We start from the raw sequence: 26149 nt of genomic DNA, 5'->3' as shown, positions 1-26149 counted from the left end.
GATGCGGGATTTCCTTAAACGTGATTTTCTGAAAAATTTTGACGAAAAACAATTCTCCTTTTCGTTCTCTTTAGATGCTACATGTTAAGACGTACACGCCACAACAATTCTTTTCGAGTTACAATGTGTGGTTTTGGAGATACAAGCTAAATTTGTAGGATGCGTTATTTCTTCTCTTAAAGTGTTTCCAATACGTACGTATTTGTCTTTACTATGCAAAATTGTATTTCCTTATAACGTGGTATTGTACAATATTCTTTCGAGAGAAAACTCTCCTGTGCCTTCTGTTTTGAGGCTACACACTTAGACATTCACGCAACACGAAATCTTTTCCAGGTACAACGTGTTGTTTAGGAAAAACAAGATAATTTCGCATGATGCGGGATTTCCATAAAACGTGATTTTCTGAAAAATTTTGACGAAAGAAAATTCTCCTTTGGGCACTCTTTTGAGACTACACGTTAACACGTACACGCCACACCAAATCTTTTCGAGTTACAACGTGTAGTTTTGGAGATACAAGCTAATTTTGTACTATGCGTTATTTCTTCTCATAGAGTTTCCAATATGTATGTAAATGTCTTTACTATGCAAAACTGTATTTCCTTATGAAGTGGTATTCTTCCATATTCTTTCGAGAGAAAACTCTCCTGTGCCTTCTCTTTTGAGGCTACACTCTTAGACATACACGCAACACGAAAGCTTTTCGAGTTACAACGTCTTGTTTAGGAAAAACAAGATAATTTCGCACGATGCGGGATTTCCTTAAAACGTGATTATCTGAAAAATTTTGACGAAAGAAAATTCTCCTTTGGGTTCTCTTTTGATGCTACATGTTAAGACGTACATGCCACAACAATTCTTTTCGAGTTACAACGTGTAGTTTTGGAGATACAAGGAAATTTTGTACGATGCGTTATTTCTTCTCGTAAAGTGTTTCCAATAAGTACTTATTTGTCTTTACTTTGCAAAACTGTATTTCGTTATAACGTGGTTTTCTTACATATTCTTTCGAGAGAAAACTCTCCTGTGCCTTCCCTTTTGAGGCTACACACTTAGACATACACGCAACACGAAAGCTTTTCGAGTTACAACGTGTTGTTTAGGAAAAACAAGATAATTTCGCACGATGCGGGATTTCCATAAACGTGATTTTCTGAAAAATTTTGACGAAAGAAAATTCTCCTTTTGGTTCTCTTTAGATGCTTCATGTTAAGATGTACACGCCACACCAATTCTTTTCGTGTTACAACGTGTAGTTTTGGAGATACAAGCTAATTTTTTACTATGCGTTATTTCTTCTCGTAAAGAGTTTCCAATAAGTACGTATATGTCTTTACCCTGCAAAATTGTACTTCCTTATGAAGTGGTATTCTTACATATTCTTTCGAGAGAAAACTCTCCTGTGCCTTCTCTTTTGAGGCTACACACTTAGACATACACGCAACATGAAAGCTTTTTGAGTTACAACGTGTTGTTTAGGAAAAACAAGATAATTTCGCACGATGCGGGATTTCCTTAAAACGTGATTTTCTGAAAAATTTTGACGAAAGAAAATTCTCCTTTGGGTTCTCTTTTGATGCTACATGTTAAGACGTACACGCCACAACAATTCTTTTCGAGTTACAACGTGTGGTTTTGGAGATACAAGCTAATTTTGTAGGATGCGTTATTTCTACTCGTAAAGTGTTTCCAATACGTACGTATTTGTCTTTACTATGCAAAATTGTATTTCCTTATAACGTGGTATTCTACAATATTCTTTCGAGAGAAAACTCTCCTGTGCCTTTTGTTTTGAGGCTACACACCTAGACATTCACGCAACACGAAAGCTTATCGAGTTACAACGTGTTGTTTAGGAAAAACAAGATGATTTCGCATGATGCGGGATTTCCTTAAAACGTTATTTTCTGAAAAATTTTGACGAAAGAAAATTCTCCTTTGGGCTCTCTTTTGAGACTACACGTTAAGACGTACACGCCACACCAATTCTTATCGAGTTACAACGTGTAGTTTTTGAGATACAAGCAAATTTTGTACTATGCGTTATTTCTTCTCGTAAAGAGTTTCCAATACGTACGTTATGTCTTTACTCTGCAAAACTGTTTTTCCTTATGAAGTGGTATTCTTACATATTCTTTCGAGAGAAAACTCTCCTGTGCCTTCTCTTTTGAGTCTACACATTTAGACATACACGCAACATGAAAGCTTTTCGACTTACAACGTGTTGATTAGGAAAAACAAGATAATTTCGCACGATGCGGGATTTCCTTAAACGTGATTTTCTGAAAAATTTTGACGAAAAACAATTCTCCTTTTCGTTCTCTTTAGATGCTACATGTTAAGACGTACACGCCACAACAATTCTTTTCGAGTTACAATGTGTGGTTTTGGAGATACAAGCTAAATTTGTAGGATGCGTTATTTCTTCTCTTAAAGTGTTTCCAATACGTACGTATTTGTCTTTACTATGCAAAATTGTATTTCCTTATAACGTGGTATTGTACAATATTCTTTCGAGAGAAAACTCTCCTGTGCCTTCTGTTTTGAGGCTACACACTTAGACATTCACGCAACACGAAAGCTTTTCCAGGTACAACGTGTTGTTTAGGAAAAACAAGATAATTTCGCATGATGCGGGATTTCCATAAAACGTGATTTTCTGAAAAATTTTGACGAAAGAAAATTCTCCTTTGGGCACTCTTTTGAGACTACACGTTAACACGTACACGCCACACCAAATCTTTTCGAGTTACAACGTGTAGTTTTGGAGATACAAGCTAATTTTGTACTATGCGTTATTTCTTCTCATAGAGTTTCCAATATGTATGTAAATGTCTTTACTATGCAAAACTGTATTTCCTTATGAAGTGGTATTCTTCCATATTCTTTCGAGAGAAAACTCTCCTGTGCCTTCTCTTTTGAGGCTACACTCTTAGACATACACGCAACACGAAAGCTTTTCGAGTTACAACGTCTTGTTTAGGAAAAACAAGATAATTTCGCACTATGCGGGATTTCCATAAACGTGATTTTCTGAAAAATTTTGACGAAAGAAAATTCTCCTTTTGGTTCTCTTTAGATGCTACATGTTAAGATGTACACGCCACACCAATTCTTTTCGTGTTACAACGTGTAGTTTTGGAGATACAAGCTAATTTTTTACTATGCGTTATTTCTTCTCGTAAAGAGTTTCCAATAAGTACGTATATGTCTTTACCTGCAAAACTGTACTTCCTTATGAAGTGGTATTCTTACATATTCTTTCGAGAGAAAACCCTCCTGTGCCTTCTCTTTTGAGGCTACACACTTAGACATACACGCAACATGAAAGCTTTTTGAGTTACAACTTATTGTTTAGGAAAAACAAGATAATTTCGCACGATGCGGGATTTCCTTAAAACGTGATTTTCTGAAAAATTTTGACGAAAGAAAATTCTCCTTTGGGTTCTCTTTTGATGCTACATGTTAAGACGTACACGCCACAACAATTCTTTTCGAGTTACAACGTGTACTTTTGGAGATACAAGCTAATTTTGTACGATGCATTATTCCTTCTGGTAAAGTGTTTCCAATAAGTACGTATTTTTCTTTACTCTGCAAAATTATATTTCCTTATAACGTGGTATTCTACAATATTCTTTCGACAGAAAACTCTCCTGTGCCTTCTGTTTTGAGGCTACACACTTAGACATACACGCAACACGAAAGCTTTTTGAGTTACAACGTGTGGTTTAGGAAAAACAAGATAATTTCGCACGATGCGGGATTTCCTTAAAACATAATTTTCTTTAACGTTTTGACGACAGAAAATTCTCCTTTGGGTTCTCATTAGATGCTACATGTTAAGACGTACACCCCACACCAATTCTCTTCGAGTTACAATGTGTAGATTTGGAGATACAAGCTAATTTTGTACGATGCGTTATTTCTTCTCGTAAAGTGTTTCCAATATGTACGTATTTTCTTTACTCTGCAAAATTGTATTTCCTTATAACGTGGTATTCTACAATGTTCTTTCAACAGAAAACTCTCCTGTGCCTACTCTTTTGAGGCTACACACTTAGACATACAGGCCTCACGAAAGCTTTTTGAGTTACAACATGTTGTTTAGGAAAAACAAGATAATTTCGCACGATGCGGGATTTCCTTAAAACGTGATTATCTGAAAAATTTTGACGAAAGAAAATTCTCCTTTGGGTTCTCTTTTGATGCTACATGTTAAGACGTACATGCCACAACAATTCTTTTCGAGTTACAACGTGTAGTTTTGGAGATACAAGGAAATTTTGTACGATGCGTTATTTCTTCTCGTAAAGTGTTTCCAATAAGTACTTATTTGTCTTTACTCTGCAAAACTGTATTTCGTTATAACGTGGTTTTCTTACATATTCTTTCGAGAGAAAACTCTCCTGTGCCTTCCCTTTTGAGGCTACACACTTAGACATACACGCAACACGAAAGCTTTTCGAGTTACAACGTGTTGTTTAGGAAAAACAAGATAATTTCGCACGATGCGGGATTTCCATAAACGTGATTTTCTGAAAAATTTTGACGAAAGAAAATTCTCCTTTTGGTTCTCTTTAGATGCTTCATGTTAAGATGTACACGCCACACCAATTCTTTTCGTGTTACAACGTGTAGTTTTGGAGATACAAGCTAATTTTTTACTATGCGTTATTTCTTCTCGTAAAGAGTTTCCAATAAGTACGTATATGTCTTTACCCTGCAAAATTGTACTTCCTTATGAAGTGGTATTCTTACATATTCTTTCGAGAGAAAACTCTCCTGTGCCTTCTCTTTTGAGGCTACACACTTAGACATACACGCAACATGAAAGCTTTTTGAGTTACAACGTGTTGTTTAGGAAAAACAAGATAATTTCGCACGATGCGGGATTTCCTTAAACGTGATTTTCTGAAAAATTTTGACGAAAAACAATTCTCCTTTTCGTTCTCTTTAGATGCTACATGTTAAGACGTACACGCCACAACAATTCTTTTCGAGTTACAATGTGTGGTTTTGGAGATACAAGCTAAATTTGTAGGATGCGTTATTTCTTCTCTTAAAGTGTTTCCAATACGTACGTATTTGTCTTTACTATGCAAAATTGTATTTCCTTATAACGTGGTATTGTACAATATTCTTTCGAGAGAAAACTCTCCTGTGCCTTCTGTTTTGAGGCTACACACTTAGACATTCACGCAACACGAAATCTTTTCCAGGTACAACGTGTTGTTTAGGAAAAACAAGATAATTTCGCATGATGCGGGATTTCCATAAAACGTGATTTTCTGAAAAATTTTGACGAAAGAAAATTCTCCTTTGGGCACTCTTTTGAGACTACACGTTAACACGTACACGCCACACCAAATCTTTTCGAGTTACAACGTGTAGTTTTGGAGATACAAGCTAATTTTGTACTATGCGTTATTTCTTCTCATAGAGTTTCCAATATGTATGTAAATGTCTTTACTATGCAAAACTGTATTTCCTTATGAAGTGGTATTCTTCCATATTCTTTCGAGAGAAAACTCTCCTGTGCCTTCTCTTTTGAGGCTACACTCTTAGACATACACGCAACACGAAAGCTTTTCGAGTTACAACGTCTTGTTTAGGAAAAACAAGATAATTTCGCACGATGCGGGATTTCCTTAAAACGTGATTATCTGAAAAATTTTGACGAAAGAAAATTCTCCTTTGGGTTCTCTTTTGATGCTACATGTTAAGACGTACATGCCACAACAATTCTTTTCGAGTTACAACGTGTAGTTTTGGAGATACAAGGAAATTTTGTACGATGCGTTATTTCTTCTCGTAAAGTGTTTCCAATAAGTACTTATTTGTCTTTACTTTGCAAAACTGTATTTCGTTATAACGTGGTTTTCTTACATATTCTTTCGAGAGAAAACTCTCCTGTGCCTTCCCTTTTGAGGCTACACACTTAGACATACACGCAACACGAAAGCTTTTCGAGTTACAACGTGTTGTTTAGGAAAAACAAGATAATTTCGCACGATGCGGGATTTCCATAAACGTGATTTTCTGAAAAATTTTGACGAAAGAAAATTCTCCTTTTGGTTCTCTTTAGATGCTTCATGTTAAGATGTACACGCCACACCAATTCTTTTCGTGTTACAACGTGTAGTTTTGGAGATACAAGCTAATTTTTTACTATGCGTTATTTCTTCTCGTAAAGAGTTTCCAATAAGTACGTATATGTCTTTACCCTGCAAAATTGTACTTCCTTATGAAGTGGTATTCTTACATATTCTTTCGAGAGAAAACTCTCCTGTGCCTTCTCTTTTGAGGCTACACACTTAGACATACACGCAACATGAAAGCTTTTTGAGTTACAACGTGTTGTTTAGGAAAAACAAGATAATTTCGCACGATGCGGGATTTCCTTAAAACGTGATTTTCTGAAAAATTTTGACGAAAGAAAATTCTCCTTTGGGTTCTCTTTTGATGCTACATGTTAAGACGTACACGCCACAACAATTCTTTTCGAGTTACAACGTGTGGTTTTGGAGATACAAGCTAATTTTGTAGGATGCGTTATTTCTACTCGTAAAGTGTTTCCAATACGTACGTATTTGTCTTTACTATGCAAAATTGTATTTCCTTATAACGTGGTATTCTACAATATTCTTTCGAGAGAAAACTCTCCTGTGCCTTTTGTTTTGAGGCTACACACCTAGACATTCACGCAACACGAAAGCTTATCGAGTTACAACGTGTTGTTTAGGAAAAACAAGATGATTTCGCATGATGCGGGATTTCCTTAAAACGTTATTTTCTGAAAAATTTTGACGAAAGAAAATTCTCCTTTGGGCTCTCTTTTGAGACTACACGTTAAGACGTACACGCCACACCAATTCTTATCGAGTTACAACGTGTAGTTTTTGAGATACAAGCAAATTTTGTACTATGCGTTATTTCTTCTCGTAAAGAGTTTCCAATACGTACGTTATGTCTTTACTCTGCAAAACTGTTTTTCCTTATGAAGTGGTATTCTTACATATTCTTTCGAGAGAAAACTCTCCTGTGCCTTCTCTTTTGAGTCTACACATTTAGACATACACGCAACATGAAAGCTTTTCGACTTACAACGTGTTGATTAGGAAAAACAAGATAATTTCGCACGATGCGGGATTTCCTTAAACGTGATTTTCTGAAAAATTTTGACGAAAAACAATTCTCCTTTTCGTTCTCTTTAGATGCTACATGTTAAGACGTACACGCCACAACAATTCTTTTCGAGTTACAATGTGTGGTTTTGGAGATACAAGCTAAATTTGTAGGATGCGTTATTTCTTCTCTTAAAGTGTTTCCAATACGTACGTATTTGTCTTTACTATGCAAAATTGTATTTCCTTATAACGTGGTATTGTACAATATTCTTTCGAGAGAAAACTCTCCTGTGCCTTCTGTTTTGAGGCTACACACTTAGACATTCACGCAACACGAAAGCTTTTCCAGGTACAACGTGTTGTTTAGGAAAAACAAGATAATTTCGCATGATGCGGGATTTCCATAAAACGTGATTTTCTGAAAAATTTTGACGAAAGAAAATTCTCCTTTGGGCACTCTTTTGAGACTACACGTTAACACGTACACGCCACACCAAATCTTTTCGAGTTACAACGTGTAGTTTTGGAGATACAAGCTAATTTTGTACTATGCGTTATTTCTTCTCATAGAGTTTCCAATATGTATGTAAATGTCTTTACTATGCAAAACTGTATTTCCTTATGAAGTGGTATTCTTCCATATTCTTTCGAGAGAAAACTCTCCTGTGCCTTCTCTTTTGAGGCTACACTCTTAGACATACACGCAACACGAAAGCTTTTCGAGTTACAACGTCTTGTTTAGGAAAAACAAGATAATTTCGCACTATGCGGGATTTCCATAAACGTGATTTTCTGAAAAATTTTGACGAAAGAAAATTCTCCTTTTGGTTCTCTTTAGATGCTACATGTTAAGATGTACACGCCACACCAATTCTTTTCGTGTTACAACGTGTAGTTTTGGAGATACAAGCTAATTTTTTACTATGCGTTATTTCTTCTCGTAAAGAGTTTCCAATAAGTACGTATATGTCTTTACCTGCAAAACTGTACTTCCTTATGAAGTGGTATTCTTACATATTCTTTCGAGAGAAAACCCTCCTGTGCCTTCTCTTTTGAGGCTACACACTTAGACATACACGCAACATGAAAGCTTTTTGAGTTACAACTTATTGTTTAGGAAAAACAAGATAATTTCGCACGATGCGGGATTTCCTTAAAACGTGATTTTCTGAAAAATTTTGACGAAAGAAAATTCTCCTTTGGGTTCTCTTTTGATGCTACATGTTAAGACGTACACGCCACAACAATTCTTTTCGAGTTACAACGTGTACTTTTGGAGATACAAGCTAATTTTGTACGATGCATTATTCCTTCTGGTAAAGTGTTTCCAATAAGTACGTATTTTTCTTTACTCTGCAAAATTATATTTCCTTATAACGTGGTATTCTACAATATTCTTTCGACAGAAAACTCTCCTGTGCCTTCTGTTTTGAGGCTACACACTTAGACATACACGCAACACGAAAGCTTTTTGAGTTACAACGTGTGGTTTAGGAAAAACAAGATAATTTCGCACGATGCGGGATTTCCTTAAAACATAATTTTCTTTAACGTTTTGACGACAGAAAATTCTCCTTTGGGTTCTCATTAGATGCTACATGTTAAGACGTACACCCCACACCAATTCTCTTCGAGTTACAATGTGTAGATTTGGAGATACAAGCTAATTTTGTACGATGCGTTATTTCTTCTCGTAAAGTGTTTCCAATATGTACGTATTTTCTTTACTCTGCAAAATTGTATTTCCTTATAACGTGGTATTCTACAATGTTCTTTCAACAGAAAACTCTCCTGTGCCTACTCTTTTGAGGCTACACACTTAGACATACAGGCCTCACGAAAGCTTTTTGAGTTACAACATGTTGTTTAGGAAAAACAAGATAATTTCGCACGATGCGGGATTTCCTTAAAACGTGATTATCTGAAAAATTTTGACGAAAGAAAATTCTCCTTTGGGTTCTCTTTTGATGCTACATGTTAAGACGTACATGCCACAACAATTCTTTTCGAGTTACAACGTGTAGTTTTGGAGATACAAGGAAATTTTGTACGATGCGTTATTTCTTCTCGTAAAGTGTTTCCAATAAGTACTTATTTGTCTTTACTCTGCAAAACTGTATTTCGTTATAACGTGGTTTTCTTACATATTCTTTCGAGAGAAAACTCTCCTGTGCCTTCCCTTTTGAGGCTACACACTTAGACATACACGCAACACGAAAGCTTTTCGAGTTACAACGTGTTGTTTAGGAAAAACAAGATAATTTCGCACGATGCGGGATTTCCATAAACGTGATTTTCTGAAAAATTTTGACGAAAGAAAATTCTCCTTTTGGTTCTCTTTAGATGCTTCATGTTAAGATGTACACGCCACACCAATTCTTTTCGTGTTACAACGTGTAGTTTTGGAGATACAAACTAATTTTTTACTATGCGTTATTTCTTCTCGTAAAGAGTTTCCAATAAGTACGTATATGTCTTTACCCTGCAAAATTGTACTTCCTTATGAAGTGGTATTCTTACATATTCTTTCGAGAGAAAACTCTCCTGTGCCTTCTCTTTTGAGGCTACACACTTAGACATACACGCAACATGAAAGCTTTTTGAGTTACAACGTGTTGTTTAGGAAAAACAAGATAATTTCGCACGATGCGGGATTTCCTTAAACGTGATTTTCTGAAAAATTTTGACGAAAAACAATTCTCCTTTTCGTTCTCTTTAGATGCTACATGTTAAGACGTACACGCCACAACAATTCTTTTCGAGTTACAATGTGTGGTTTTGGAGATACAAGCTAAATTTGTAGGATGCGTTATTTCTTCTCTTAAAGTGTTTCCAATACGTACGTATTTGTCTTTACTATGCAAAATTGTATTTCCTTATAACGTGGTATTGTACAATATTCTTTCGAGAGAAAACTCTCCTGTGCCTTCTGTTTTGAGGCTACACACTTAGACATTCACGCAACACGAAATCTTTTCCAGGTACAACGTGTTGTTTAGGAAAAACAAGATAATTTCGCATGATGCGGGATTTCCATAAAACGTGATTTTCTGAAAAATTTTGACGAAAGAAAATTCTCCTTTGGGCACTCTTTTGAGACTACACGTTAACACGTACACGCCACACCAAATCTTTTCGAGTTACAACGTGTAGTTTTGGAGATACAAGCTAATTTTGTACTATGCGTTATTTCTTCTCATAGAGTTTCCAATATGTATGTAAATGTCTTTACTATGCAAAACTGTATTTCCTTATGAAGTGGTATTCTTCCATATTCTTTCGAGAGAAAACTCTCCTGTGCCTTCTCTTTTGAGGCTACACTCTTAGACATACACGCAACACGAAAGCTTTTCGAGTTACAACGTCTTGTTTAGGAAAAACAAGATAATTTCGCACTATGCGGGATTTCCATAAACGTGATTTTCTGAAAAATTTTGACGAAAGAAAATTCTCCTTTTGGTTCTCTTTAGATGCTACATGTTAAGATGTACACGCCACACCAATTCTTTTCGTGTTACAACGTGTAGTTTTGGAGATACAAGCTAATTTTTTACTATGCGTTATTTCTTCTCGTAAAGAGTTTCCAATAAGTACGTATATGTCTTTACCTGCAAAACTGTACTTCCTTATGAAGTGGTATTCTTACATATTCTTTCGAGAGAAAACCCTCCTGTGCCTTCTCTTTTGAGGCTACACACTTAGACATACACGCAACATGAAAGCTTTTTGAGTTACAACTTATTGTTTAGGAAAAACAAGATAATTTCGCACGATGCGGGATTTCCTTAAAACGTGATTTTCTGAAAAATTTTGACGAAAGAAAATTCTCCTTTGGGTTCTCTTTTGATGCTACATGTTAAGACGTACACGCCACAACAATTCTTTTCGAGTTACAACGTGTACTTTTGGAGATACAAGCTAATTTTGTACGATGCATTATTCCTTCTGGTAAAGTGTTTCCAATAAGTACGTATTTTTCTTTACTCTGCAAAATTATATTTCCTTATAACGTGGTATTCTACAATATTCTTTCGACAGAAAACTCTCCTGTGCCTTCTGTTTTGAGGCTACACACTTAGACATACACGCAACACGAAAGCTTTTTGAGTTACAACGTGTGGTTTAGGAAAAACAAGATAATTTCGCACGATGCGGGATTTCCTTAAAACATAATTTTCTTTAACGTTTTGACGACAGAAAATTCTCCTTTGGGTTCTCATTAGATGCTACATGTTAAGACGTACACCCCACACCAATTCTCTTCGAGTTACAATGTGTAGATTTGGAGATACAAGCTAATTTTGTACGATGCGTTATTTCTTCTCGTAAAGTGTTTCCAATATGTACGTATTTTCTTTACTCTGCAAAATTGTATTTCCTTATAACGTGGTATTCTACAATGTTCTTTCAACAGAAAACTCTCCTGTGCCTACTCTTTTGAGGCTACACACTTAGACATACAGGCCTCACGAAAGCTTTTTGAGTTACAACATGTTGTTTAGGAAAAACAAGATAATTTCGCACGATGCGGGATTTCCTTAAAACGTGATTATCTGAAAAATTTTGACGAAAGAAAATTCTCCTTTGGGTTCTCTTTTGATGCTACATGTTAAGACGTACATGCCACAACAATTCTTTTCGAGTTACAACGTGTAGTTTTGGAGATACAAGGAAATTTTGTACGATGCGTTATTTCTTCTCGTAAAGTGTTTCCAATAAGTACTTATTTGTCTTTACTCTGCAAAACTGTATTTCGTTATAACGTGGTTTTCTTACATATTCTTTCGAGAGAAAACTCTCCTGTGCCTTCCCTTTTGAGGCTACACACTTAGACATACACGGAATATGAAAGCTTTTCGACTTACAACGTGTTGTTTAGGAAAAACAAGATAATTTCGCACGATGCAGGATTTCCTTAAAACGTGAGTTTCTGAAAAATTTTGACGAAAGAAAATTCTCCTTTTGGTTCTCTTTAGATGCTACATGTTAAGACGTACACGCCACAACAATTCTTTTCGAGTTACAACGTGTAGTTTTGGAGATACAAGATAATTTTGTACGATGCCTTATTTCTTCTCGTAAAGTGTATCCAATACGTACGTATTTGTCTTTACCCTGCAAAATTGTATTTCCTTATAACGTGGTATTCTACAATATTCTTTCGAGAGAAAACTCTCCTGTGCCTTCCCTTTTGAGGCTACACACTTAGACATACACGCAACACGAAAGCTTTTCGAGTTACAACGTGTTGTTTAGGAAAAACAAGATAATTTCGCACGATGCGGGATTTCCATAAATGTGATTTTCTGAAAAATTTTGACGAAAGAAAATTCTCCTTTTGGTTCTCTTTAGATGCTACATGTTAAGATGTACACGCCACACCAATTCTTTTCGTGTTACAACGTGTAGTTTTGGAGATACAAGCTAATTTTTTACTATGCGTTATTTCTTCTCGTAAAGAGTTTCCAATAAGTACGTATATGTCTTTACCCTGCAAAATTGTACTTCCTTATGAAGTGGTATTCTTACATATTCTTTCGAGAGAAAACTCTCCTGTGCCTTCTCTTTTGAGGCTACACACTTAGACATACACGCAACATGAAAGCTTTTTGAGTTACAACGTGTTGTTTAGGAAAAACAAGATAATTTCGCACGATGCGGGATTTCCTTAAAACGTGATTTTCTGAAAAATTTTGACGAAAGAAAATTCTCCTTTGGGTTCTCTTTTGATGCTACATGTTAAGATGTACACGCCACAACAATTCTTTTCGAGTTACAACTTGTGGTTTTGGAGATACAAGCTAATTTTGTAGGATGCGTTATTTCTACTCGTAAAGTGTTTCCAATACGTACGTATTTGTCTTTACTATGCAAAATTGTATTTCCTTATAACGTGGTATTCTACAATATTCTTTCGAGAGAAAACTCTCCTGTGCCTTTTGTTTTGAGGCTACACACCTAGACATTCACGCAACACGAAAGCTTATCGAGTTACAACGTGTTGTTTAGGAAAAACAAGATGATTTCGCATGATGCGGGATTTCCTTAAAACGTTATTTTCTGAAAAATTTTGACGAAAGAAAATTCTCCTTTGGGCTCTCTTTTGAGACTACACGTTAAAACGTACACGCCACACCAATTCTTATCGAGTTACAACGTGTAGTTTTTGAGATACAAGCAAATTTTGTACTATGCGTTATTTCTTCTCGTAAAGAGTTTCCAATACGTACGTTATGTCTTTACTCTGCAAAACTGTTTTTCCTTATGAAGTGGTATTCTTACATATTCTTTCGAGAGAAAACTCTCCTGTGCCTTCTCTTTTGAGTCTACACATTTAGACATACACGCAACATGAAAGCTTTTCGACTTACAACGTGTTGATTAGGAAAAACAAGATAATTTCGCACGATGCGGGATTTCCTTAAACGTGATTTTCTGAAAAATTTTGACGAAAAACAATTCTCCTTTTCGTTCTCTTTAGATGCTACATGTTAAGACGTACACGCCACAACAATTCTTTTCGAGTTACAATGTGTGGTTTTGGAGATACAAGCTAAATTTGTAGGATGCGTTATTTCTTCTCTTAAAGTGTTTCCAATACGTACGTATTTGTCTTTACTATGCAAAATTGTATTTCCTTATAACGTGGTATTGTACAATATTCTTTCGAGAGAAAACTCTCCTGTGCCTTCTGTTTTGAGGCTACACACTTAGACATTCACGCAACACGAAAGCTTTTCCAGGTACAACGTGTTGTTTAGGAAAAACAAGATAATTTCGCATGATGCGGGATTTCCATAAAACGTGATTTTCTGAAAAATTTTGACGAAAGAAAATTCTCCTTTGGGCACTCTTTTGAGACTACACGTTAACACGTACACGCCACACCAATTCTTTTCGAGTTACAACGTGTAGTTTTGGAGATACAAGCTAATTTTGTACTATGCGTTATTTCTTCTCATAGAGTTTCCAATATGTATGTACATGTCTTTACTATGCAAAACTGTATTTCCTTATGAAGTGGTATTCTTACATATTCTTTCGAGAGAAAACTCTCCTGTGCCTTCTGTTTTGAGGCTACACACTTAGACACACACAAAACATGAAAGCTTTTCGAGTTACAACGTGTTGTTTAGGAAAAACAAGATAATTTCGCACGATGCGGGATTTCCTTAAAAGGTGATTTTCTGAAAAATTTTGACGAAAGAAAATTCTCCTTTGGGCACTCTTTTGAGACTACACGTTAACACGTACACGCCACACCAATTCTTTTCGAGTTACAACGTGTAGTTTTGGAGATACAAGCTAATTTTTTACTATGCGTTATTTCTTCTCATAGAGTTTCCAATATGTACGTACATGTCTTTACTATGCAAAACTGTATTTCCTTATGAGGTGGTATTCTTACATACTCTTTCGAGAGAAAACTCTCCTGTGCCTTCTCCTTTGAGGCTACACTTTTAGACATACACGCAACACGAAAGCTTTTCGAGTTACAACGTGTTGTTTAGGAAAAACAAGATAATTTCGCACTATGCGGGATTTCCATAAACGTGATTTTCTGAAAAATTTTGACGAAAGAAAATTCTCCTTTTGGTTCTCTTTAGATGCTACATGTTAAGATGTACACGCCATACCAATTCTTTTCGTGTTACAACGTGTAGTTTTGGAGATACAAGCTAATTTTTTACTATGCCTTATTTCTTCTCGTAAAGAGTTTCCAATAAGTACGTATATGTCTTTACCTGCAAAACTGTACTTCCTTATGAAGTGGTATTCTTACATATTCTTTCGAGAGAAAACTCTCCTGTGCCTTCTCTTTTGAGGCTACACACTAAGACATACACGCAACACGAAAGCTTTTTGAGTTACAACGTGTTGTTTAGGAAAAACAAGATAATTTCGCACGATGCGGGATTTCCTTAAAACGTGATTTTCTGAAAAATTTTGACGAAAGAAAATTCTCCTTTGGGTTCTCTTTTGATGCTACATGTTAAGACGTACACGCCACAACAATTCTTCTGAGTTACAACGTGTACTTTTGGAGATACAAGCTAATTTTGTACGATGCATTATTCCTTCTGGTAAAGTGTTTCCAATAAGTACGTATTTTTCTTTACTCTGCAAAATTATATTTCCTTATAACGTGGTATTCTACAATATTCTTTCGACAGAAAACTCTCCTGTGCCTTCTGTTTTGAGGCTACACCCTTAGACATACACGCAACACGAAAGCTTTTCGAGTTACAACGTGTGGTTTAGGAAAAACAAGATAATTTCGCACGATGCGGGATTTCCTTAAAACGTAATTTTCTTTAACATTTTGACGACAGAAAATTCTCCTTTGGGTTCTCATTAGATGCTACATGTTAAGACGTACACCCCACACCAATTCTCTCGAGTTACAATGTGTAGATTTGGAGATACAAGCTAATTTTGTACGATGCGTTATTTCTTCTCGTAAAGTGTTTCCAATATGTACGTATTTGTCTTTACTCTGCAAAATTGTATTTCCTTATAACGTGGTATTCTACAATGTTCTTTCAACAGAAAACTCTCCTGTGCCTTCTGTTTTGAGGCTACACACTTAGACATACACGCAACACGAAAGCTTTTCGACTTACAACGTGTTGTTTAGGAAAAACAAGATAATTTCGCACGATGTGGGATTTCCTTAAAACGTGATTTTCTGAATAATTTTGACGAAAGAAAATTCTCCTTTGGGCTCTCTTTTGAGACTACACGTTAAGAGGTACACGCCACACCAATTCTTTTCGAGTTACAACGTGTAGTTTTGGAGATACAAGTTAATTTTGTACGATGCGTTTTTTCTTATCGTAAAGTGTTTCCAATACGTACGTATTTGTCTTTACTCTGCAAAATTGTATTTCCTTATAACGTGGTATTCTACAATATTCTTTCGACAGAAAACTCTCCTGTGCCTTCTGTTTTGAGGCTACACACTTAGACATACACGCAACACAAAAGCTTTTCCAGGTACAACGTGTTGTTTAGGAAAAACAAGATAATTTCGCATGATGCGGGATTTCCTTAAAACGTGATTTTCTGAAAAATTTTGACGAAAGAAAATTCTACTTTGAGCACTCTTTTGAGACTACACGTTAACACGTACACGCCACACCAATTCTTTTCGAGTTACAACGTGTAGTTTTGGAGATACAAGCTAATTTTGTACTATGCGTTATTTCTTCTCATAGAGTTTCCAATATGTATGTACATGTCTTTACTATTCAAAACTGTATTTCCTTATGAAGTGGTATTCTTACATATTCTTTCGAGAGAAAACTCTCCTGTGCCTTCTCTTTTGAGGCTACACTCTTAGACATACACGCAACACGAAAGCTTTTCGAGTTACAACGTCTTGTTTAGGAAAAACAAGATAATTTCGCACTATGCGGGATTTCCTTAAAAGGTTATTTTCTGAAAAATTTTGACGAAAGAAAATTCTCCTTTTGGTTCTCTTTAGATGCTACATGTTAAGACGTACACGCCACAACAATTCTTTTCGAGTTACAACGTGTAGTTTTGGAGATACAAGCTAATTTTGTACGATGCATTATTCCTTCTCATAAAGTTTTTCCAATAAGTACGTATTTTTCTTTACTCTGCAAAATTATATTTCCTTATAACGTGGTATTCTACAATATTCTTTCGACAGAAAACTCTCCTGTGCCTTCTGTTTTGAGGCTACACACTTAGACATAGACGCAACACGAAAGCTTTTCGAGTTACAACGTGTTGTTTAGGAAAAACAAGATAATTTCGCAGGATGCGGGATTTCCTTAAAACGTAATTTTTTGTAAAATTTTGACGACAGAAAATTCTCCTTTGGGTTCTCTTTAGATGCTACATGTTAAGACATACTCGCCACACCAATTCTCTTCGAGTTACAATGTGTAGATTTGGAGATACAAGCTAATTTTTACGATGCGTTATTTCTTCTCGTAAAGTGTTTCCAATATGTACGTATTTGTCTTTACTCTGCAAAATTGTATTTCCTTATAACGTGGTATTCTACAATGTTCTTTCAACAGAAAACTCTCCTGTGCCTTCTGTTTTGAGGCTACACACTTAGACATACACGCAACACGAAAGATTTCGACTTACAACGTGTTGTTTAGGAAAAACAAGATAATTTCGCACGATGCGGGATTTCCGTAAAACGTGATTTTCTGAAAAATTTTGACGAAAGAAAATTCTCCATTGGGTTCTCTTTAGATGCTACATGTTAAGACGTACACGCCACAACAATTCTTTTCGAGTTACAACGTGTAGATTTGGAGATATAAGCTAATTTTGTATGATGCGTTTTTTCTTATAGTAAAGTGTTTCCAATACGTACGTATTTGTCTTTACTCTGCAAAATTGTATTTCCTTATAATGTGGGATTCTATAATATTCTTTCGACAGAAAACTCTCCTGTGCCTTCTGTTTTGAGGCTACACACTTAGACACACACAAAACATGAAAGCTTTTCGAGTTACAACGTGTTGTTTAGGAAAAACAAGATAATTTCGCACGATGCGGGATTTCCTTAAAAGGTGATTTTCTGAAAAATTTTGACGAAAGAAAATTCTCCTTTGGGCACTCTTTTGAGACTACACGTTAACACGTACACGCCACACCAATTCTTTTCGAGTTACAACGTGTAGTTTTGGAGATACAAGCTAATTTTTTACTATGCGTTATTTCTTCTCATAGAGTTTCCAATATGTACGTACATGTCTTTACTATGCAAAACTGTATTTCCTTATGAAGTGGTATTCTTACATACTCTTTCGAGAGAAAACTCTCCTGTGCCTTCTCCTTTGAGGCTACACACTTAGACATACATGCAACACGAAAGCTTTTCGAGTTACAACGTGTTGTTTAGGAAAAACAAGATAATTTCGCACGGTGCAGGATTTCCTTAAAACGTGATTTTCTGTAAAATTTTGACGAAAGAAAATTCTCCTTTGGGCACTCTTTTGAGACTGCAGGTTAAGAGGTACACGCCACACCAATTCTTTTCGAGTTACAACGTGTAGTTTTGGAAATACAAGCTAATATTGTACTATGCGTTATTTCTTCTCCTAAAGAGTTTCTAATACGTACGTATATGTCTTTACTCTGCAAAACTGTATTTCCTTATGAAGTGGTATTCTTACATATTCTTTCGAGAGAAAACTCTCCTGTGCCTTCTCTTTTGAGGCTACACTCTTAGACATACACGCAACACGAAAGCGTTTCGAGTTACAACGTGTTGTTTAGGAAAAACAAGATAATTTCGCACGATGCGGGATTTCCTTAAAACGTGATTTTCTGAAAAATTTTGACGAAAGAAAATTCTCCTTTGGGCTCTCTTTTGAGACTACAATTACACGCCACACCAATTCTTTTCGAGTTACAACGTGTAGATTTGGAGATACAAGCTAATTTTGTACTATGCTTTATTTCTTCTCGTAAAGAGTTTCCAATAAGTACGTATATGTCTTTACTCTGCAAAACTGTATTTCCTTATGAAGTGGTATTCTTACATATTCTTTCGAGAGAAAACTCTCCTGTGCCTTCTCGTTTGAGGCTACACACTTAGACATACACGCAACATGAAAGCTTTTCGACTTACAACGTGTTGTTTAGGAAAAACAAGATAATTTCGCACGATGCAGGATTTCCTTAAAACGTGATTTTCTGAAAAATTTTGACGAAAGAAAATTCTCCTTTTGGTTCTCTTTAGATGCTACATGTTAAGACGTACACGCCACAACAATTCTTTTCGAGTTACAACGTGTAGTTTTGGAGATACAAGATAATTTTGTACGATGCCTTATTTCTTCTCGTAATGTGTATCCAATACGTACGTATTTGTCTTTACCCTGCAAAATTGTATTTCCTTATAACGTGGTATTCTACAATATTCTTTCGAGAGAAAACTCTCCTGTGCCTTCTGTTTTGAGGCTGCACACTTAGACATACACGCAACACGAAAGCTTTTCGAGTTACAACGTGTTGTGTCGGAAAAACAAGATAATTTCGCATGATGCGGGATTTCCTTAAAACGTGATTTTCTGAAAAATTTTGATGAAAGAAAATTCTCCTCTGGGCTCTCTTTTGAGACTACACGTTAAGAGGTACAAGCCACACCAATTCTTTTCGAGTTACTACGTGTAGTTTTGGAGATATAAGCTAATTTTTTACTATGCGTTATTTCTTCTCGTAAAGAGATTCCAATACGTACGTACATGTCTTTTTCTGCAAAAGTGTATTTCCTTATGAAGTGGTATTCTTACATATTCATTCGAGAGAAAACTCTCCTGTGCCTTCTCTTTTGAGGCTACACACTTAGTCATACACACAACATGAAAGCTTTTCGACTTACAACGTGATGTTTAGGAAAAACAAGATAATTTCGCATGATGCGGGATTTCCTTAAAACGTGATTTTCTGAAAAATTTTGACGAAAGAAAATTCTCCTTTGGGTTCTATTTTGATGCTACATGTTAAGACGTACACGCCACAACAATTCTTTTCTAGTTACAACGTGTAGTATTGGAGATACAAGCTAATTTTGTACGATGCGTTATTTCTTCTCGTAAAGTGTTTCCAATACGTACCTATTTGTCTTTACTCTGCAAAATTGTATTTCCTTATAACGTGGTATTCTACAATGTTCTTTCGACAGAAAACTCTCCTGTGCCTTCTGTTTTGAGGCTACACACTTAGACATACACGCAACACGAAAGCTTTTCGACTTACAACGTGTTGTTTAGGAAAAACAAGATAATTTCGCACGATGCAGGATTTCCTTAAAACGTGATTTTCTGAAAAATTTTGACGAAAGAAAATTTTCCTTTGGGCACTCTCTTGAGACTACACGTTAAGACGTACACGCCACACCAATTCTTTTCGAGTTACTACGTGTAGTTTTGGAGATACAAGCAAATTTTGTACTATGCGTTATTTCTTCTCATAGAGTTTCCAATATGTATGTACATGTCTTTACTATGCAAAACTGTATTTCCTTATGAAGTGGTATTCTTACATATTCTTTCGAGTGAAAACTCTCCTGTGCCTTCTCTTTTGAGGCTACACTCTTAGACATACACGCAACACGAAAGCTTTTCGAGTTACAACGTGTTGTTTAGGAAAAACAAGATAATTTCGCACGATGCGGGATTTCCTTAAAACGTGAATTTCTGAAAAATTTTGACAAAAGAAAATTCTCCTTTTGGTTCTCTTTAGATGCTACATGTTAAGACGTACACGCCACAACAATTCTTTCGAGTTACAACGTGTAGTTTTGGAGATACAAGATAATTTTGTATGATGAGTTATTTCTTCTCGTAAAGTGTTTCCAATACGTACGTATTTGTCTTTACTCTGCAAAATTGTATTTCCTTATAACGTGGTATTCTACAATATTCTTTCGAGAGAAAACTCTTCTGTGCCTTCTGTTTTGAGGCTGAACACTTAGACATACACGCAACACGAAAGATTTTCGAGTTACAAAGTGTTGTGTAGGAAAAACAAGATAATTTCGCAGATGCGGGATTTCCTTAAAACGTGATTTTCTGAAAAATTTTGACGAATGAAAATTCTCCTTTGGGCTCTCTTTTGAGACTACACGTTAAGACATACACGCCACACCAATTCTTTTCGAGTTACAACGTGTAGTTTTGGAGATACAAACTAATTTTGTACGATGCGTTTTTTCTTCTCGTAAAGAGTTTCCAGTATGTACGTATATGTCTTTACTCTGCAAAACTGTATTTCCTTATGAAGTGGTATTCTTACATATTCTTTCGAGAGAAAACTCTCCTGTGCCTTCTCTTTTGAGGCTACACACTTAGACATACACCCAACATGAAAGCTTTTCAAATTACAACGTGTTGTTTAGGAAAAACAAGATAATTTCGAACGATGCGGGATTTCCTTAAAACGTGATTTTCTGAAAAATTTTGACGAAAGAAAATTCTCCTTTTGGTTCTCTTTAGATGCTACATGTTAAGACGTACACGCCACAACAATTCTTTTCGAGTTACAACGTGTAGTTTTGGAGATACAAGCTAATTTTGTACGATGCCTTATTTCTTCTCGTAAAGTGTTTCCAATATGTACGTATTTGTCTTTACTCTGCAAAATTGTATTTCCTTATAACGTAGTATTCTACAATATTCTTTCGAGAGAAAACTCTCCTGAGCCTTCTGTTTTGAGGCTGCACACTTAGACATACACGCAACACGAAAGCTTTTCGAGTTACAACGTGTTGTGTAGGAAAAACAAGATAATTTCGCATGATGCGGGATTTCCTTAAAACGTGATTTTCTGAAAAATTTTGACGAAAGAAAATTCTCCTTTGGGCTCTCCTTTGAGACTACACCTTAAGAGGTACAAGCCACACCAATTCTTTTCGAGTTACAATGTGTAGTATTGGAGATACAAGCTAATTTTGTACTATGCGTTATTTCTTCTCGTAAAGAATTTCCAATATGTACGTATATGACTTTACTCTGCAAAACTGTATTTCCTTATGAAGTTGTATTCTTACATATCTTTCGAGAGAAAACTCTCCTGTGCCTTCTCTTTTGAGGCTACACACTTAGACATACACGCAACATGAAAGCTTTTCGAGTTACAACGTGTTGTTTAGGAAAAACAAGATAATTTCGCACGATGCGGGATTTCCTTAAAACGTGATTTTCTGAAAAATTTTGACGAAAGAAAATTCTCCTTTGTGTTCTCTTTTAATGCGACATGTTAAGACGTACACGCCACAACAATTCTTTTCTAGTGACAACGTGTAATTTTGGAGATACAAGCTAATTTTGTACGATGCATTATTTCTTCTCGTAAAGTGTTTCCAATACATAAGTATTTGTCTTTACTCTGCAAAATTGTATTTCTTTATAAGGTGGTATTCTACAATATTCTTTCGACAGAAAAGTCTCCTGTGCCTTCTGTTTTGAGGCTACACACTTAGACATACACGCAACACGAAAGCTTTTCGATGTAAAACGTGTTGTTTAGGAAAAACAAGATAATTTCGCAAGATGCGGGATTTCCTTAAAACGTGATTTTCTGAAAAATTTAGACGAAAGAAAATTCTCCTTTGGGTTCTCTTTAGATGCTACATGTTAAGACGTACAGGCCACACCAATTCTCTCCGAGTTACAACGTGTAGATTTGGAGATACAAGCTAATTTTGTACGATGCGTTATTTCTTCTCGTAAAATGTTTCCATTATGTATGTATTTGTCTTTACTCTGCAATATTGTATTTCCTTATAACGTGGTATTCTACAATGTTCTTTCGAGAGAAAACTCTCCTGTGCCTTCTCTTTTGAGGCTACACACTTAGACATACACGGAACACGAAAGCTTTTCGACTTACAACGTGTTGTTTAGGAAAAACAAGATAATTTCGCACGATGCGGGATTTCCTTAAAACGTGATTTTCTGAAAAATTTTGACGAAAGAAAATTCTCCTTTGGGCTCTCTGTTGAGACTACACGTTAAGACGTAAACGCCACACCAATTCTTTTCGAGTTACAACGTGTAGTTTTCTAGATACAAGTTAATTTTTTACGATGTGTTTTTTCTTATCATAAAGTGTTTCCAATACGTACGTATTTGTCTTTACTCTGCAAAATTGTATTTCCTTATAACGTGGTATTCTACAATATTCTTTCGACAGAAAACTCTCCTGTGCCTTCTGTTTTGAGGCTACACACTTAGACATACACGCAACACAAAAGCTTTTCGACTTACAACGTGTTGTTTAGGAAAAACAAGATAATTTCGCACGATGCGGGATTTCCTTAAAACGTGATTTTCTGAAAAATTTTTACGAAAGAAAATTCTCCTTTGGGTTCTCTTTTGATGCTACATGTTAAGGCGTACACGCCACAACAACTCTTTTCGAGTTACAACGTGTAGTTTTAGAGATACCAGCTAATTTTGTACGATGCGTTATTTCTTCTCGTAAAGTGTTTCCAATACGTATGTATTTGTCTTTACTCTGCAAAATTGTATTTCCTCATAACGTGGTATTCTCCAATATTCTTTCGACAGAAAACTCTCCTGTGCCTTCTGTTTTGAGGCTGCACACTTAGACATACACGCAACACGAAAGCTTTTCGACTTACAACGTGTTGTGTAGGAAAAACAAGATAATTTCGCATGATGCGGGATTTCCTTAAAACGTGATTTTCTGAAAAATTTTGACGAAAGAAAATTCTCCTTTGGGCACTCTTTTGAGACTACACGTTAAGAGGTACACGCCACACCAATTCTTTTCGAGTTACAACGTGTAGTTTTGGAGATACAAGCTAATATTGTACTATGCGTTATTTCTTCTCATAAAGAGTTTCTAATACGTACCTATATGTCTTTACTCTGCAAAACTGTATTTCCTTATGAAGTGGTATTCTTACATATTCTTTCGAGAGAAAACTCTCCTGTGCCTTCTCTTTTGAGGCTACACACTTAAACATACACGCAACATGAAAGCTTTTCGAGTTACAACGTGTAGTTTTGGAAAAACAAGATAATTTCGCACGATGCGGGATTTCCTTAAAACGTGATTTTCTGAAAAATTTTGACGAAAGAAAATTCTCCTTTGGGCTCTCTTTTGAGACTACAATTACATGCCACACCAATTCTTTTCGAGTTACAACGTGTAGATTTGGAGATACAAGCTAATTTTGTACTATGCGTTATTTCTTCTCGTAAAGAGTTTCCAATAAGTACGTATATGTCTTTACTCTGCAAAACTGTATTTCCTTATGAAGTGGTATTCTTACATATTCTTTCGAGAGAAAACTCTCCTGTGCCTTCTCTTTTGAGGCTACACACTTAGACATACACGCAACATGAAAGCTTTTCGAGTTACAACGTGTTGTTTAGGAAAAACAAGATAATTTCGCATGATGCGGGATTTCCTCAAAACGTGATTTTCTGAAAAATTTTGACGAAAGAAAATTCTCCTTTTGGTTCTCTTTAGATGCTACATGTTAAGACGTACACGCCACAACAATTCTTTTCGAGTTACAACGTGTAGTTTTGGAGATACAAGATAATTTTGTACGATGCCTTATTTCTTCTCGTAAAGTGTATCCAATACGTACGTATTTGTCTTTACCCTGCAAAATTGTATTTCCTTATAACGTGGTATTCTACAATATTCTTTCGAGAGAAAACTCTCCTGTGCCTTCTGTTTTGAGGCTGCACACTTAGACATACACGCAACACGAAAGCTTTTCGAGTTACAACGTGTTGTGTCGGAAAAACAAGATAATTTCGCATGATGCGGGATTTCCTTAAAACGTGATTTTCTGAAAAATTTTGATGAAAGAAAATTCTCCTCTGGGCTCTCTTTTGAGACTACACGTTAAGAGGTACAAGCCACACCAATTCTTTTCGAGTTACTACGTGTAGTTTTGGAGATATAAGCTAATTTTTTACTATGCGTTATTTCTTCTCGTAAAGAGATTCCAATACGTACGTACATGTCTTTTTCTGCAAAAGTGTATTTCCTTATGAAGTGGTATTCTTACATATTCATTCGAGAGAAAACTCTCCTGTGCCTTCTCTTTTGAGGCTACACACTTAGTCATACACACAACATGAAAGCTTTTCGACTTACAACGTGATGTTTAGGAAAAACAAGATAATTTCGCATGATGCGGGATTTCCTTAAAACGTGATTTTCTGAAAAATTTTGACGAAAGAAAATTCTCCTTTGGGTTCTATTTTGATGCTACATGTTAAGACGTACACGCCACAACAATTCTTTTCTAGTTACAACGTGTAGTATTGGAGATACAAGCTAATTTTGTACGATGCGTTATTTCTTCTCGTAAAGTGTTTCCAATACGTACCTATTTGTCTTTACTCTGCAAAATTGTATTTCCTTATAACGTGGTATTCTACAATGTTCTTTCGACAGAAAACTCTCCTGTGCCTTCTGTTTTGAGGCTACACACTTAGACATACACGCAACACGAAAGCTTTTCGACTTACAACGTGTTGTTTAGGAAAAACAAGATAATTTCGCACGATGCAGGATTTCCTTAAAACGTGATTTTCTGAAAAATTTTGACGAAAGAAAATTTTCCTTTGGGCACTCTCTTGAGACTACACGTTAAGACGTACACGCCACACCAATTCTTTTCGAGTTACTACGTGTAGTTTTGGAGATACAAGCTAATTTTGTACTATGCGTTATTTCTTCTCATAGAGTTTCCAATATGTATGTACATGTCTTTACTATGCAAAACTGTATTTCCTTATGAAGTGGTATTCTTACATATTCTTTCGAGTGAAAACTCTCCTGTGCCTTCTCTTTTGAGGCTACACTCTTAGACATACACGCAACACGAAAGCTTTTCGAGTTACAACGTGTTGTTTAGGAAAAACAAGATAATTTCGCACGATGCGGGATTTCCTTAAAACGTGAATTTCTGAAAAATTTTGACAAAAGAAAATTCTCCTTTTGGTTCTCTTTAGATGCTACATGTTAAGACGTACACGCCACAACAATTCTTTCGAGTTACAACGTGTAGTTTTGGAGATACAAGATAATTTTGTATGATGAGTTATTTCTTCTCGTAAAGTGTTTCCAATACGTACGTATTTGTCTTTACTCTGCAAAATTGTATTTCCTTATAACGTGGTATTCTACAATATTCTTTCGAGAGAAAACTCTTCTGTGCCTTCTGTTTTGAGGCTGAACACTTAGACATACACGCAACACGAAAGATTTTCGAGTTACAAAGTGTTGTGTAGGAAAAACAAGATAATTTCGCAGATGCGGGATTTCCTTAAAACGTGATTTTCTGAAAAATTTTGACGAATGAAAATTCTCCTTTGGGCTCTCTTTTGAGACTACACGTTAAGACATACACGCCACACCAATTCTTTTCGAGTTACAACGTGTAGTTTTGGAGATATAAACTAATTTTGTACGATGCGTTTTTTCTTCTCGTAAAGAGTTTCCAGTATGTACGTATATGTCTT

Source organism: Apodemus sylvaticus, chromosome 19, assembly GCF_947179515.1.
Source record: "Apodemus sylvaticus chromosome 19, mApoSyl1.1, whole genome shotgun sequence".
Taxonomy (NCBI): domain Eukaryota; kingdom Metazoa; phylum Chordata; class Mammalia; order Rodentia; family Muridae; genus Apodemus; species Apodemus sylvaticus.
This window is presented reverse-complemented; position numbering follows the sequence as displayed.